Below are 17,514 nucleotides of genomic sequence, written 5' to 3'. Positions count from 1 at the left end.
CCCCCAAACCTTATCTTGTCTTACAAATAAATATGCTCTAATTGAAACAGGCTGAAAAAGAATTGCATGGGAGACTATTTTATCCATCTCATTGCCATCCACTGCCTTTCCCCAATACCTCTTTTATGAGCAGAATTTAGGCCTGATTAGAGGTATGGAACAGCTTCCATATAAGGAGAGATTAATAAGATTGGGATTTTTCATCTTGGAAAAGAGACTAAGGGGAGATATGATAGAGGTCTATAAAATCATGACTGGTGTGGAGAAAGTAAATAAGGAAGTGTTATTTACTCCTTCGCATAACACAAGAAATAGGGGTCACCAAATGAAATTAATAGACAGCAGGTTTAAAACAAACAAATGGAAGTATTTCTCCACACAACGCACAGTCAACCTGTGGAACTCCTTGCCAGAGGATATTATGAAGGCCAAGAATATAACAGGGTAGAAAAAAGAACTAGATAAATTCATGGAGGATAGGGACGTCAAACCTGTTCTGTTTATTTTATTATATGCTGATTACCTGTTCTGTTTATTCCCTTTTGGGCACCTGGCATTGGCCACTGTTGGAAGACAGGATACTGAGCTAGATGGACCTTTGCTCTGACCCAGTATGGCTGTTCTTATGTTCAATGGGACTACACCTGAGAATTATTTAAGTCAATAGGACTGCTGATGAGAGTAAAGGCTGCAGAACTAGGCTTTTATTTTTGTATCTTACTTTTTCTTCACCCATCCTGAGTTGTTTCTGATGTTGATTCTTTCCCACTGAGCCCTAAACTTAATTTTCCTTCTTTACCACAGTGCCATCTGATGTTATAAGCAAGTCTAAACGATGCTTTATCACCCTTAGTAAAGAAGTTCTGTTGATCTGCTGCAGCCATCCAGCTGCTCTTCCCAACCTCTGCAAGGCTTTTACCCTGGTTCTAATAAGACCAGTCATTCTACGTAGATTGGATTACGATAATGACCATTCACCATCAAAACACACATTCCAAGCTCCTCTTATATGACATGCTTCCAAATGATCAGCAAAACTAGTGTGGAATTCTGGCTTCTCTTCTCTTGTGCACCCCCACTGAATGGGGCTGTGGAGCTTCAAGTGAGCAGAATTGAAGTCAAAGACAACATATGCTTAATTTAACTACCACAGCGTTATCCATCGACTATCCATATACTATTGCGCTGATTTCTTCCTGCACATCAGAAATACTCTGAATTATAATTGAGTGGAAAGCCCCCCACCAGGCTCCCTTTCCAATGTCTCACAAAGTCCTGTCCAAAAAATGTCAGGCTTCACCAAGGAAAATCTCCCTGCGGCATCATATCCAATATGGCGGCAGAATCACAAACATATATTAGTTTAATAAATGTGTATTCTTTAAAGATCAACTTCAAATATTAAACCCCTCTGAATATTAAACTAATCCTTCTGGGGGAAGGAATTTAAAATCAAACTGCCACCATCACAACATGGTGCCCTCTGTTCCGTAGAGATGGGCCTGAGCTGCCAACTTTGGATCCAGGCCTGGAGCCAAACATTCCTGGAGTTCTGATTCAGGGCTTTGCTTCAGCATGTTGTAGAGACGGGGCAATTCACAAGGAGTTTGACTGAGCCTGTAAAGGGCAGGAGGCTGCAGTAACACCCCAGGAGTAGCCATGGGATGGAATTTTGAAGGTGACACAACTTGTTCTCTACGTTTCCCTTCCTTTCCCCACCAGGTCAGGACTGAGGGAGATGGGGTGAGGTGGGGGAGAGAGGGGGCTGTGCTGAGAGGCTGAGGCAGAATTCATTGCTGGACAGGGGCAGGGCAGATATGAGGTAAGCACTCCTGCAGGAAGGATTCAAAACACCTCATCCAAACAACAGTGATTGTGACAGACACACTCACCTGGGAGGGAGGGGGGAATTATACTATCAATGGATAGGAAAAAACAACCCATCCCCCAATGTAAACTTAAAAAAAAAACTTCATAATTTTTAGGGCCAGTTTAATTGTTTTTGGGTGTCTGATTCATAGACTTTAAGGTCAAAAGGGATCATTATGATCATCTAGTCTGACTTCCTGCACAATTCAGGCCACAGAATCTCACCCACCCACTCCTGGAACAAACTCCTAACTTATGTCTGAGTTAATGAAGTCCTCAAATTGTGGTTTAAAGACCTCAAGTTGCAGAGAATCCTCCAGCAAGTGACCCGTGCCCCACGCTGCAGAGGAAGGTGAAAAACCTCTATGGCCTCTGCCAATCTTCCCTGGAGGAAAATTCCTTCCCAACCCCAAATATGCATGGTGTTTGATCTCTTGAGATGGGCAATGCTGCTATAAATAAGATGGCTACTGATGTCCTTTGACCCCATTCTAAGAATGCTTGAAGATCAGGGTGGAGGTAGAAGGAACTAGATGGTAGAAACCCATGCTTGGGACTACAGGCGGACTTCTGCTTGGGGTGAGCTGCTTAAGCAGCCCACTGGACCAATGAGAAGCCAGGGCTGCACAGCCTCCAGGCACTTAGCTGCGCAGGGGACAGCCTGATTTTAAAGACACAGAAAACAGGATGGAGTGTCAGCTTGGAAGCTAGAAGAGAGTCAGAATGGCTCAGGGAGTCCCTGCTGAATTCCCCCTCTCTGTGGAGGAAGTTTTGCACCACTCTAAGAGTTTGGCTGCGGGGATCAGGCAGCTTCCAGTCTGCATGCCCAGGGACCAGAGGCGAAAGATCTGAGCCAGGCCGCAGGAGGGTTCCAGGCCAGACAGGCTGGCTGAGTTGGGAGAATCTCTGCCCACCCAGTAGTGAAGAAGTAGTAAGGGGACTTTTATTTAAGCTGGCCGCTGCCACGGAGCTGCACCTCTCCGTCTCAGGACATGCCACCCCAGCCGTGCTCCCTGCCTGGGGAAAGTGCCAGGGAGAGAGGTGGGATTGGAGGAGTCTGTGAGTGTGAGGGGTGGGGCCTATTTATAAATGTTTATTACTTTTCAGTTAACCTGAACCTCGGCCTTGCCCAGATCCTATTTTCCTGTTCCCAGTAATACCCTCCTCCGTTCGTTGCTGTTCCTGCTGTGTCATCCCATCACTGGGGTTTGTACTATTTACCTTATTGTCCCTCGTGTACCGGCCGTTACATGTCTTGCCAGCTGTTAGCGTGGTCACTGAGCTTGTCAAGGGACACCACGCTGGAACAGTGTGAAGTCACTTGAGAGGAGGCAACAGGCAGTGGCAGCAGCAAAGAACCCAGCAGCTAACCCACGTCAGGAGAGGGGAGAAGCCACATCAGATATTGGTGAAAGCAAGCAGGAGGGAGAGAAAAGGGAGGGAGGAAGGTTAAGCCATATCTCGGGGGAGGGGCCACAACAGAAATGGGGGTTCTGTTCTGAGCTCTACCCCTTAGTGGCCAGTTCCCTTTTCATTTGAGCACAGTTACAGACTAACACACCTGGGAGGAAACACTCCAAAATACAGGTAGTGGGTTGGAGATACTCAGTGAGGAACAAGCCTTGTGGATGGGGATAGCAGTAGATGTGGTATATCTTGACTTTAGTAAAGCTTTTGATACTGTCCTGCATGACCTTCTCATAAACAAACTAGGGAAATGCAACCTAGATGCAACTACTTTAAGGTAGGTGTAAAACTTGTTGGAAAACCATTCCAAGAGAGTAGTTATCAGTGGTTCACAGTCATGCTGTAAGGACATAACGAGTGGGGTCCCACAGGGATCAGTTCTGGGTCTGGTTCTGTTCAATATCTTCATCAATGATTTAGATAATGGCATAGAGCAGTGGTGGGCAACCTGCAGCCCATGGGCCGCATGCATCCCATCAGGGTAATCTGATTGTGGGCCACAAGACATTCTGCTGACGTTGAGCTGCCCCGCAGCTCCTAATGGCTGCAGTTCACCATTTCCGGCCACTGGGATCTGCAGGAAGCGCTGAGCCACCGGGATTACCCTGATGGGATGCATGCGGCCCACCACTGGCTTAGAGAGGGGTTGCAAGTGCTTTGGAGGATAGGATTAAAATTCAAAATGATCTGGACAAATTGGAGAAATGATCTGAAGTAAATAAGATGAAATTCAATAAGGACAAATGCAAAGTATTCCCCTTAGGAAGGAACAATCAGTTGCACACAAATGAAATGGGAAATGACTGCCTAGGAAGAAGTACCATGGAAAGGGATCTGGGGATCATAGTGGACCACAAGCTAAATATGAGTCAACAGTACTGTTACAAAAAAGCAAACATCATTCTGCGATGTATTAGCAGGAGTGTTGCAAGCAAAACACAAGAAGTAATTCTTCTGCTCTACTCTGCGCTGATTAGGGCTCATCTGGAATACCGTGTCCAGTTCTGAGTGCCACGTTTCAGGAAGGATGTGGACAAATTGGAGAGAATCCAGAGAAGAGCGACATAACTGATTAAAGGTCTAGAAAACATGACCTATGAGAGAAGATTGAAAAAAATGGGTTTGTTTAGTCTGGAAAAGAGAAGACTGATGGGGGACATAACAGGTTTTCATGTACATAAAAGGTTGTTTCAAGGAGGGAGAAAAAATGTTTTTCTTAATATCTGAGGATAGGACAAAAAGCAATGGGCTTAAATTGCAGCAAGGGAGGTTTAGAGTGGACATTAGGAAAATCTTCCTGTCAGGGTAGTTAAGCACTGGAATAAATTTCCTAGGGAGGTTGTGGAATCCCCATCACTGGAGATTTTTAAGAGCAGATTAGACAAACACCTGTCAGATGGTCTAGATAATGCTTCATCCTATCATGAGTGCTGGGGACTTGACTAGATAACTTCATAGAACATTGGGGTTGGAAGGGACCTCAGGAGATTATCTACTCTAACCCCCAAACAGACTTTTGCTCCAAATCTCTAAATGGCCCCATCAAGGATTGAACTCACAACCCTGGGTTTTGCAGTCCAACACTCAAACCACTGAGCTATCCCTTCCACTCAAGGGCCCTTCTGGTCTTATGATTCTATTATACTAAAAAAGATGGAAATAGCAAAATGGACCTGAGTCTGCAGTATGGATGCAGAGGCAAAAAAGCTGGTGTAACTGTGGGCTTTGTGTCCAGAGACGACATGAAGTAGGGAGGTGGTAAGAGAGGGAACTCTAGATGGTGCTGTGAGCCTATGTTTAGATCACTGCCCACAATCAGCTACATTTCAGTGATGGATGATTTCAGCAAACTGATGGGTATTCCGAGAAGAGAAAACTGGACACCAGAGGGCACCATGAGCAAGGTGGATGCAGGTTGCTTCAGCTCCAAAGCAACCCACAGGGAATCCCCAAACTTTGTCTCCTAAACCCCATCACCCAGCCTCAAGAAATATTGTCCCTGACTAGAGAACCCCCCATCCTGCCTCTAGCTCTGCATCTTCCTCTCCGAACCTGAAAGCACAAAAAAAAAAAAAAAAGAAAACCAAAAAAAATAGAAGAGACCTGCCTCCCTCCCTACTACAGACAAAATGGTGTGTGAGCCTGATGGAGCACAACTGATGGCTGTACTACAGCCAGTGGCCACAAATACTCTTCAAATTAAATCTACAGTTTCCACCCTTCAGGCCATCATGACTGAGATTCAAAGTGCACGACAAGCTCTGTCCACATCAATGGGTGAAGCAGAACCCAGAATTTCTGGAGTGGAAGATGATTTTAAAGAGAACAAATTATGTATTATGAAGAACTGTCATGGTAACATGAACGTGGAGACCAAGCTAATTGACCTAGAAATCCACTTACGACAATGTAATATCAGAGTTATGGGTGTCCCTGAGTGAATAGAGAAACCCTCTGAATTTGTCCCTACATTGCTAGGTAAATTGTTGGATCTGCCAGTAGATTTTTGTTTTGATATAGAACAGGCACACAGGCCCTTGCCCCCAAGCCAGCTCCAGGAGGTTGCCCAAGAGCACTGATTGTGAAGTTCATGAAGTTTGCTACTAAGGAGCTTACATTACAGAAATCCAGAGGGAAAAAGGAGCTGCTATCAGGAGAAGAAGCAATGAGAGTACTATTCTTTCAAAATTATGCCCATGACATGGTTGCAAAGAAGGCTGCTTTAACCAAGTGAACAATTGGCCAGAAAAGTGGACTTAAAATATTTTTTTAAATACCCAGCAACTCTCCATGTTGAGAATGGCAAGAAGATAGTTCAGAGGTATGATGAGATAACTAGCTCAGTGGATATGGAAAGCGGTGGACGTGCTATATCTTGACTTTAGCAAAGCTTTTGATATGGTCTTCCACAGTGTTCTTACCCGCAAGTTAAAAAAGTATGGATTGGATGAATTGACTATAAGGTGGATAGAAAGTTGGCTAGATCGTTGGGATCAGTGGGTAGTGATCAATGGCTCAATGTCTAGTTGGCAGCCGGTATCAAGCAGAGTGCCCCTGAGGTCAGTCCTGGGGCCAGTCTTGTTCAACATCTTCATTAATGATCTAGATGATGGCACAGATTGCACCCTCAACAAGTTTGCAGATGATACTTTGCTGGGGAGGAAGGTAGAGATGCTAGAGGGTAGGGATAATGTCCAGAGTGACCTAGACAAATTGGAGGATTGGGCCAAAAGAAATCTGATGAGGTTCAACAAGGACCAGTGCAGAGTCCTACACTTAGGACAAAAGAATCCCAGGCACTGCTACAGGCTAGGGACCAACTGGCTAAGCAGCAGTTCTGCAGAAAAGGACCTGGGGATTACAGTGGAGGAGAAGCTGGATATGAATGTGCCCTTGTTGCCAAGCAGACTAACAGCATATTAGACTGCATTAGTAGGAGCATTGCCAGCAGATTGAATGAGGCGATTATTCCCCTCTATTCAGCACTGATGAGGCCACATCTGGAGTACTGGGTCCAGTTTTGGGCCCCCCGCTACACAAAGGATGTGGACAAATTGGAGAGAGTCCAGCGGAGGGCAACAAAAATGATTAGGGGGCAGGGGCACATGACTTACGAGGAGAGGCTGAGGGAACTGGGCTTGTTTAGTCTGCAGAAGAGAAGAGTGAGGGGGGATTTGATAGCAGCCTTCAACTACCTGAGGATGGAGCTCTGCTGTTCTTAGTGGTGGCAGATGACAGAACAAGGAGCAATGGTCTTACGTAGCAGTGGGGGAGGTCTAGGTTGGATTTTAGGAAAAACTATTTCACTAGGAGGCTGATGAAGCACTGGAATGGGTTACCTAGGGAGGTGGTGGAATCTCCATCCTTAAAGGTTTTTAAGGCCTGGTTTGACAAAGCCCTTGTTGGGATGATTTAATTAGGGTTGGTCCTGCTTTGAGCAGGGGGTTGGACTAGATGACCTCCTGAGGTCTCTTCCAACCCTAATCCTCTTATGATTCTATGATAGTGTCATTCAGTTCCCTTCAAACAGAAAAATACCTCAAAAATCTGCACAGTCCTCCCTTGCAAGAGGAGATCCCTATGGAATGATCCAGCCATATGAAATTTATGTACTGCTTTCTGAGATCTGATATGGCTGCTCTAAAGATGTTGACGGGTGCTAGTTGATATGATAGTTCCTTTTCTTTTTTTCTTTCTCTCATTGGGGTTGAAGACTTAAAGGGCTATTATCAATTTATTTCCTATTGCCTTAATTCATGGGAAAGGAGCATCGATGTAAAATCCGTCATTTGATTAGTGATTATACATATATAATTTTTTCTTAGATGGTGCTTCCATATGGAGTAATGTATCAAGGTTCTATTCATCGTAGGTGATTACTATGCTGTAGTTGTAACATTTGGCTGTGAGGATCTCCAAGTTTTGCCTGATCTGGTTGTGCCTCCTCTGGGTGTGAAGTGTGTGTTTTTAGCCTGTCTAAATAGATTCTTCTTTTTGATTGCATGGTACTAATGTGTAGGTCTCTCTCCATTCTCTTTCTTTTCTGTTTTGTTTTCCAATTTATTTAATTCCTTTTTTTGCCCCGCTCCCAGTACGCTGTGATTGCTTGGAATTTCCTTCTCACCCTTTTAGAATATGTACTAGGAAGTGACACCCTGTCCCTGGATAATTTAACTTTTCTGTTCAGATACATAAGAACTGTCTGCTGCCCTAGAAAACTTGCAATTTTTTATTTTTTCACAAGATGGCTTTATATTTTCTCTGGTATATTTTAACAACATTGGCTGTGATAATTAAATAAGTCTCCTAGAATATAAAAGGTTTTCATAACCTGTTAAAAGAAAAAAAATGCATTCAGTGGTAAAAAGGAATACTCGTTAGGTACTTCATGCATGCATGGTTGATTTAGCTTCACAAGATATGTGGAGAGTGGGTAATCCTATGGCAAGAGGCTATAGTATTTTTTTTCCCCTGCGGCTCATTTAAAATACTCAGGATTGGACTATTTCTTTGTGTCACAAGACTTGATCGATTCAGTTACTAATTGTGACATTGATACTATTGTATCTGACCATGCTCCTAAACGTATGTCTTTTAGGCCCCCAGGAGATGTATCCACAACTAAAACGTGGAGTTAAAATACCTCTCTGCTGTTTGATACAACTTTTGTTAACTCTATCAAGCAGGAGTTAGACCTTTTTCTAAAAACAAATACCATCATCAGCTGCTGCACTTTGGGAAACCTTTAAAGCTTTCATCAGAGGCTGCCTCATCTATTACGCCACATTTAAAAAGAAATGGAGAGAATATAGACTTGATAGCCTTGTGAAGAAAACTAAGTCCTTGGATGTAGACTATGTTTCTACACCTTCCCCAGAGAAACTCAGAACCCCCATCAATCTAAGCTATGAAATCAGCAAACTTCTGTGCCAAAAGGCTGAGTTTTGCTTTATTCTCTTTGAAGCAAAACTACTGGGAATTTGTCAAGAGGGCTGGCAAGCTGTTGGCATACAGACTTAAGCAAAAGGCTTTCAGAAATAAGATTGCTGCTGTTCACGATAGTAGCAACAATTTATATTCAACACAGTCAGATATTAATGAACAATTTCTACAGTTTTATCTAAACTATATTTAACTGAAGAAGAAATCAGTAAAGAGGCCCTAGATAACTTTTTTTGGTAGATGGTCTCTGCCACAGATGTCTGACTCTCAGAAGCAATTTTTAGATGCCCCTACAAGGGGTTCTGTGGGGCTGCTCCTGGCACTCCCCCCAGAAAAAGACCCTGGTGATGCCCTGGTGAGGACCCTTCTGCCCTTTCCTCTGCCAGTTGCAGGCACACTTAGCACCTGACTCAGGCAGTTTGGAGAGCCTTCATGTGCTGATTAATTTTTGTGCTCTATCACTGAGTACACAAGAGGCAAATAAAGGTTCGAAGGAGTTCATTCCTAGTTAGTTAATATTCAGTAACCTTTGTTAGTCCTAGATAATCTTGTTGACCCAGAAGAACTGAGAGCTGCAATTGGCTAATTGCTTTCACTTGCCATTTTACTTTTGCACCACACAATATATAAAAGGTGGGTTCTGAAAGACAAAGTAACCCCCTGTTAGAACCCAGAATTATTTTGCAATGGAACCTCTGGGAGCAACAACTGTTTTCTTGGTGATTTATGTCTCTTGCCTTCTTTTCCTTTCAGCATGGAGAAAGATGTCTGGAAGTGGAAAGCTGCCTCCTGGCCCTGTTGCTTTTCCCATCATAGGGAACACGCTACAGCTGAATAAAAGGAACTTGCGCCAATCTATACAGGAGGTAAGCAGGATTTCTCCTTATGCAGGGCTTCGGCTCAGTTGGACATTAAGCAGAGCCTGGGGAAAGAGAACTCTGAAATTTCTGGGGTTTGCGCAGTGGCTCAACTCCTCATGTTTAAGGCTGAATATTTTTTCCCCAGAAATATATAGTCTTGAATGCTAGATACAACCTGTTTCTGGCAATATGTTATTTTTATGATAATGTGTCTTATTCACAGATAAACCAGAATACGGCCTCTCAGTTGTGCTGCAGCCTGTACAGGTTATCCTGCAGTGAGGAGTGTGGCTGGTGGGTTGAGCAGGGAAATGGCAGACAGCAGCCTTGGGTTCTGGTCCCAGGTCTGCAACTGATGCCATGTATGTGCCTGGGGAAACGATTGAAGTTCTTTGTGTATTTCCCACTTGTAAAATTAATCTAATGATACTTGCCTTCTTCACAGGACAAGGGTAAGGCTTAGGTTGTTGCTCTACTCTGTAAAGTTGACATATCCTCCCAGGTGGAGATCCAGAAAGGACAGTGATAGAAGAAGGGCACTCCTCCCCACACACACCCAGGGGTGAAATTGCCTGATGGGAGGACTCAGGCCCAGTGTTCTGGTGGACTTACCTTTCCTTGGCAGCTGCTCCAGTGAGACTGACTCTGTATCCTAGTGGTTAGGCCTAGGCTGCTCGCCCAGGATGTGGGAGACCCATGTTCCTTTTCCAATTACAATTCACTTATTGATACGCAATGGAATGGCTTCAACAGGGAAGTCCTTTTCCAGAATGACCCATAGTGTGGTGGTTTAGGCCTGAGCACACTCCAGAGAGAAGGGAGACCTGGTTTCAGATCCCTTCTTCACATCAGGTATGGGGGGGAATTAAACCCGGCTCTCCAACATCCCAGGTGACTACCATTCCCACTAAACTAACAGTGATGCGGGGGGGTTGGGGAGGGACCTCCTCCTTCTCCTCTTCTGGCACCTGGTGTATGGGGTCTAATCTATTAGGTGTGATTTCAGACCAGATGAGCTAGGGAGGGAACACTGAATTTGAGGATCCAGCCAGGGTTCGGGCATGTGTTAGGCACTGGCCCTAAGGACTGAGGTAGCCATGTGCATGCCCAGCAACAGATGTTATAAGTGCCTCAGGGAATTCAGGGGTGGAAACTTAGACACTGAGGGAGTTAAGGTGCCTAGAGGGTTAGCTGGGAGTTTTCAGGATCTACATTTTGCATTTAGATGCCTATATTCCTTTTTGGGTGTAATCCTTACTGGCAGGAGAGTTCTCTCATCAGTTTGTAATTAGATCCATACTCATTCTTATTCTTAAGTGGATTTAGTAAAAATGTATGGGTCCTTTGTGTTAATCTTTTACAGCTCAGTGTGAAGTATGGCCCGATTTTCACAATATACCTGGGCTCACTGCGAGTTGTGGTGCTGTATGGACAGGAGGCTGTGAAGGAAGCTCTGATTGATCAAGGGGACGAGTTCAGTGGAAGAGGAAAACTGGCACTGGCTGACAAGCTTGCCAAAGGAACAGGTACATTTCTAACAACTTCGGCATGTAGCGCTGATGTTCTCTGTATGTGGAGAACATGACTGAGAAGACAGCTCGTGTTTCACTTAGCTCTGTTCTTTGGAGGATACTAACTTTACCCACCGATTTATGTCCCAGTGTATTTCTTATTTTTACATGGTACCAGTATATGTACTTTGCTCTAATTACTGTGACAGTTTACACTGTGTTGGAGAACAAAATACAGCCTTTGGGCATGGCCTCCAATGAAATTATTTTTCTTGTTCATAATTGCTATTAACAGGAATGAGATTAATTTGTGGGATTTTGAGTTACATACACATATCAGTAATGTAGTGTCTCCAGTAGAACACACATACAATAATGTTTGTGTTCACGTTGAAACTTTCAATGACCAATATTTCCTTAGGTTAGAAATTTAGCAGATTTAGTCTGCCCCCACCCTTCATTCCTGTCCTCCCTTTTCCAGGCATTGTATTCAGCAATGGGGAGCGGTGGAAACAGCTTCGCCGATTTGCCCTCACCAACTTGAGAAACTTTGGGACTGGCAAGAAAAGTGTTGAGGAACGGATCCAAGAGGAAGCCCGTTTTCTGGTGGAAAGGCTCAGAAACACACACAGTGGGGAATTGCTGCATGTAATTTGGAAACTGAGTCAGCTAAAGACTCTTGTCTCCCTTTATTTTGTGATATTACTTTGGTTCAAACACCTTATAATTCAAGCCCAGGGGTGGCCAACCTGAGAAGGAACCAGAGAAGGAACCAGAATTTACCAATGTACATTGCCAAAGAGCCATAGTAGTACATCAGCAGCCTCCCATCAGCTCCAACCCCCCAGCGCCTTGCACCTGCCAGCAGCCCAGCCAATCAGCGCCTCCTGCAATCAGATGTTTTGCATGCTCAGGAGGCTCTGTTGGGGAGGGGGAAGAACAAGGGCATGGCAGGCTTGGGGGAAGGGGCAGGGGCCTTGGGGGAAGGTGTGGTGTGGGGGCAGAGCAGGGGTTTGAGCAGTGAGCACCCCCTGGCATATTGGAAAGTTGGCGCCTGTAGCTCCAGCCCTGGAGCCAGCGCCTATGCAAGAAGCCACATATTAATTTCTGAAGAGCTGCATGTGGCTCCGGAGCCACAGGTTGGCCACCCCTGCTCAAGCCATTACCTGCATGTATAACAGTCTGTGTTAATGTAAAGGAAAAATATGTGAGAAAAGTTCCTGAGATGACCTTTCCTGGCTGTTATTTCCCATGTTTTCTACCCTCTGATCTGTGGCCAATGGGCAAATGGAAAATGTTTGTCCAGAGTAGGCAGAAGCTAACACAGTGAACCATATTAGAGTGGATTCGTTTATCTTCAGTGTGTTGGGCTAATAAGACACCAGGCCTACAGCGTCCTTATTCTGATTTTCTTCTCTGCTAGATGTTTGATACAAGTCTGGCACCTACACTGTATGAGGATGGCCTCCCAAATATATCACTGTGTACATTTGCAGTGCTTTCTAAGTGATGAATATTATTTATTTATTTTATTATTTATTTATGTTCTATTAGTTTCTAGAGGACCCAGGCAAGACTGGGGCTCCTTTGCCAGGAGGTTGTGTTAACAGACAGTTGGAGACAGTCCCTGCCTCAAGCAACATACATACTAAATACACATGAAGAAGAAAAAGTGGAGAAAGGAAGAATTATTTTCTCTCTTTTAGAGATATGGAACTGAGACAGAGAGAGATTGAGTGATTTGCTCGAAGTCACACCTGGAAGTTTGTGGCACAGCTGGGAATTGTCTCCAGGTTTCCTGAGATACCGGGCCACTGCCTTAACCACAAGACCATCCCGCTTCTTGCAATATACAGTGCAACATTAAGGGCTAAAATGAAGTTGACTCTCCATCTGCGTGAATTGTGTGTGTGAGAGAAGAATGCATGGAGAACCTTCCCCACTCGTGATACAGACATAAGAGAGAGCCGCTTTACTGCTGTTGCCACTTGTGTATCCTGAGCCAAGGGCAGCTGCTCCTGTAGATAATGACTCAAAAGGAATCTGCGTGGGTGAGGGACAGAGGTGAAAGTAAGCCACTGTGGTAGCAGCAGCCGGAGCCCCTGGCCCTTTAAATTGCCTCTGAGCCCCGGGGCTTCCAGCCACCTCTGCAGCTGGTAGCTCTGGTGGTGATTTAATGGGCGTGAGGCTCCCAGCCACTGCTACTGCAGCTGGAGTCCTAGGCCACTTAAATCTTGATTTAAAGGGCCCAAGTATTTAAAGGCCTGCCTCTTCCTGTTGAGGCCATGTCTCTTCTGGTCCCGCCCCCACAGCTCAGGGTCCGCCGTACGGTAAGTCCTTTAAGTTACTTTCTTCCCTGGTGAGGGACATGAAGTGAGAACACACTGCATGGAGAAAATGCCGCTTCTGGATGTTCTCCCTGTGCAATGTGGTCTCAAGTCAGAGGGGTGAAGTCTTGTAGACAATTGCTTTGAATATTGTATACGTCCCGCTGCATTGTAGGAGTTTGTGATGATGCTACAAGCAATGGCTAAGGTAGAATCCTCTGAATGCAAGATCCTCTTTTGAAAGGAATACTGTCTGTCAGGCCTGTGTAAGGAGCCCATGACAGACAGGCAGGTGTCACTCAGAGAGGGGCCCATAGAGGGACCGATGATCCCTATTCAGACCAGAGTGTGTCCGGCAGACAGCCACAAAGGAGACAGTGTGAAAACTGATTCCTAGCAAAATGGGGATAATTATTTAATATAAATTTACAGAAATAGCATTGGGGAAGCCCTATGTGGAGAATGAGGGAAATATCGGTGTTATTTTTCATGTGCACCTCAGTTTAGCTGTGTGATATTATCCTGCCTGGCTGTACTGAATTACATAAAAGGAGGATGAAAGGGGGACACTAAGAGGAAATGAAATAATGGCAAAGGTAAGTACGGTCAGAGAGAATACCAAGGGTAATAATGGAGAAGCTGTTAATTTGAGAACACCCCCAGCGTAGCTTCAGCTATTTGGAAAGTATTCTCTACCCAGATAGAAACTAGCATCCAACAGGGATACTAAAACCTTATGGATTTTCACCAAGCAGGAAGGGGGTTGAGTGAGTTGAAGGTAACTGGGCTGAATGGAACTTATCAAAGCTTGCAAGGAAAGATTGTTTAGGTAAAAGGAATGTGTGTAGAAGCCTTTATTATTTCTAGTTTTTGCTCTGTGTGCTGCATACCTTTGGGAGGATAAATAACACTTAGTTTTGGAGAAATTGTTTTTGAGTCACTTTGATCCCCTGCTGGTCACAGTCCCTGGAGGGAAAGGGCTCACGGGTGTCCAACACAGAGCAGCCTGTCATGCTACCATAGTTGGGATGTAGTGAGCCTGCTACCCAGCTAGCCAATCCAAGGGTGGTTGGACTTAGAGGATTCTCCCATTCAGAGAGGGGCAGGAACTCAGGCCTGTCACCTGAGGGGGACTCTTGAGAGGGACTGAAAGGAGTCTAAAGCCCAGTTTACCCTGGAACTGTGAGACCATAACTTACCCTCCCCAGTGAATATTAGGGACTGCCCTCTTGGCCTGGGGCCAGGACATCCAGAATGTCCCAGTAACATCAATGGGTGTGATGCTGTAGGTGAAAATACTGAATTAAAAACTGGAATCTGGTTTGGTTTTACTGCAGAGCGACTCTTTGACCCCACCCTCCCTCTCACCCATGCTGTCTCCAACGTCATCTGTTCCATTGTCTTTGGGGACCGGTTTGACTATGAAGATCAGAAGTTTCTAACATTAATTAATCTCACAGAGGAAAACAATGAACTCCTTCGCTCTCTCCTGGCACAGGTGTGTTCAGTGTTTTTTCTCACTCTTCTCCTTTATAAAGGAGGAAGGGACAGAGATTTCTTTCTTTTACCGTTCATTCTCCTTAAACAATTATTATTTCAGATTCCCATAATGTTCCTATTCTCCTAATTAGGCTGCAGCTGTTACCAATTCCAGCCTCAAGCTTGTTTCTGAGGATAATTTAAATTCCCACACAAAACACTTCATTTGCTCAGAATTAAAACATTAGCATCCAAACTATTGCAGTTCACATTCCTTAGTATATTCACAATGATATACCTGAATATGGTCGCATTCCTCACCGGCAAAGCAAACTCCTTTTCATTTCCGGTACACAATCACAACATATCCCATTGCTGAAAACCTCACCAAATGCACAACAGTCAAACTCAGTGGAAATCAATGGAGTTACAGCAGCAGAGAATTTGGCCCCTTCACTCCAACTGGAGGAAGACTAAGATATCTTTTACTTGTATAGTCTATAATGTTTTATTACTGCCTACGAAAATCTGTATTCTGAGTTAGGTTTGGGAACTTGAGTGTGATTTTCAAGAACAGCATGTGAATATTGGGGATGGTTTTATGTTGGAAATAATGGAGATTATTGTAGTGAATAGAACTGAGTGTCACTGCAGTTTATGTGAGGAATAGGTGTGTATTGAGTAGAATGAGTTAGTGAAGCTGGGGAAGTTCTTTAGAATCCATTTGCACAGGAACGTGCGACAGAAGTATTGTATTGTGCTGCTATAACTGAGTCAATTGAGTCAACTGATGATTTGTTGTGTCCAGATAAACCAAGATGTGCTTTTCCTTCCATCATTCTAGCTGTACAATTTTTTCCCAACTCTCATGGATTATATCCCTGGGCCTCACCAGCTGTTAATTAAAAATTCGGAGGAATTTAAAAGGTTTGTTCTGGAGAGGGTGAAGATGCACAAAGAGTCTCTGGATCTTAGCTGCCCTCGAGACTTCATTGATGCTTTCCTCATCAAAATGGAACAGGTAAGTGAGGGCAGCAGCCCTTCCCTTTGCTGTGGAGTGGGTTATACCTATCATGAGTATTTATCACTTTGTACAAGACCCAAAGGCAGACCTAGTCTCTGCCCCTGGAACTTACATTCTAAAAGCCAAGCCCTGCTCATCTCATTTGTGTGAATAGTGCCTCTGATTCCAGTGGGACTACACCAGTGAGTAAGACAAACAGGGTATGTGCACACTGCAATGAAAGACCCACAGCACAGCCACGGCTGGCCCGAGTCAGCTGACTTGGGCTTGAAGGGCTCAGTCCGCAGGGTTATAAAATTGCAGTGTAAACATTGGTGCTTGGGCTGCAGCCCAGGTTCTGGGCCTCTTCCCTCTTTCTGGGCTTCAGAGCCTGGGCTCCAGCCTGAGCTCATTTGTCTACATTTGCAATATTATAGCCCCTCAACCTGATTCTCACGAGCCCGAGTCAGCTGATCCAGGCCAGCAACGGATTTTTAATTGCAGTGTAGACGTTTTAAAAGGACGGAGCACCCAAACTAGGTCTCAAAAGCACATGGAAACAGGTAGATTTTTCTCTGTTTGTAATTTAGTCATTGAAAGAGTTTTTATTAAGTGAGTGGAGAGAGGCACTTTTACTGCTCTGTGTTAGCATCTGTGGAATTAGCAGGAGAAAGCAGTTTCAAATGGCTGCCTATGCCCACACCTACAGACTTAGCCTACTACCTGCTTTTTTGGAAACCCCTCCTGCTAATCTCATGTAATATTTTGCAACGGCAGCCTATTACGAGTTCTGTCAGTGCACTCCTTGTTCAAGAGGTAGCCAGGCATTTGTGTTTTCAGTGGATTTTCGCTTCCGTTGGAGCATCAGACTCAATCCATCTGGCTCCAAGATTAAAAATTGGTTAGAAACATTTGGTTTCGTTTCTAATTCAGGGTTATCAAGGCAATTAGTGCTGCCCTGACAAACAAAATAGGAAAGCAAAGGAATCAACAACAACAAGTTCAATGTTAACAGTTAGAAATACAGATGAAAACTAACTTGGTTACTGTAATGCTCCAGTTCTCCTCTTTACAAAAGACCACAGGTTTCCACAGGAATAGCCTAAAGTACTCTGCAGTGCTACTGCAATCTCCAGGGCTGTGGCCCATTTTTTGTAAGGATTTTTATAAAGATGCTGAGTGGGTCACAGAGCAGGTAGAATATGAGAGGGTTTGGGCCTGTATAAATCAATCCCACACTCTTACAGTCAATGATCAAACAACTGTAAGAAGTCTCTCTACAGGAGCAACAGAATGACCAGTCGGAATTTAACACTGAAAACTTGGTGAGAAGCACACTAGACTTATTCCTTGCTGGAACGGGGACAACCAGCACCACCCTGAGACATGGACTCCTGATTCTTCTGAAATACCCAGATATAGAAGGTACCATACAGACACACACACACACAATTTTAAGTCTTGGGAAGCTGAGGGGATAACATGGCTCAAGGGATCTCTAATGGATACAGACCCCTGACCCTTAAGTCACCAAATCAAATCTGGCTTGGGCTGGA

This window comes from Gopherus flavomarginatus, chromosome 6, assembly GCF_025201925.1.
Source record: "Gopherus flavomarginatus isolate rGopFla2 chromosome 6, rGopFla2.mat.asm, whole genome shotgun sequence".
In the NCBI taxonomy this organism is placed as follows: domain Eukaryota; kingdom Metazoa; phylum Chordata; order Testudines; family Testudinidae; genus Gopherus; species Gopherus flavomarginatus.
Note: the sequence above shows the minus strand (reverse complement) of the source record.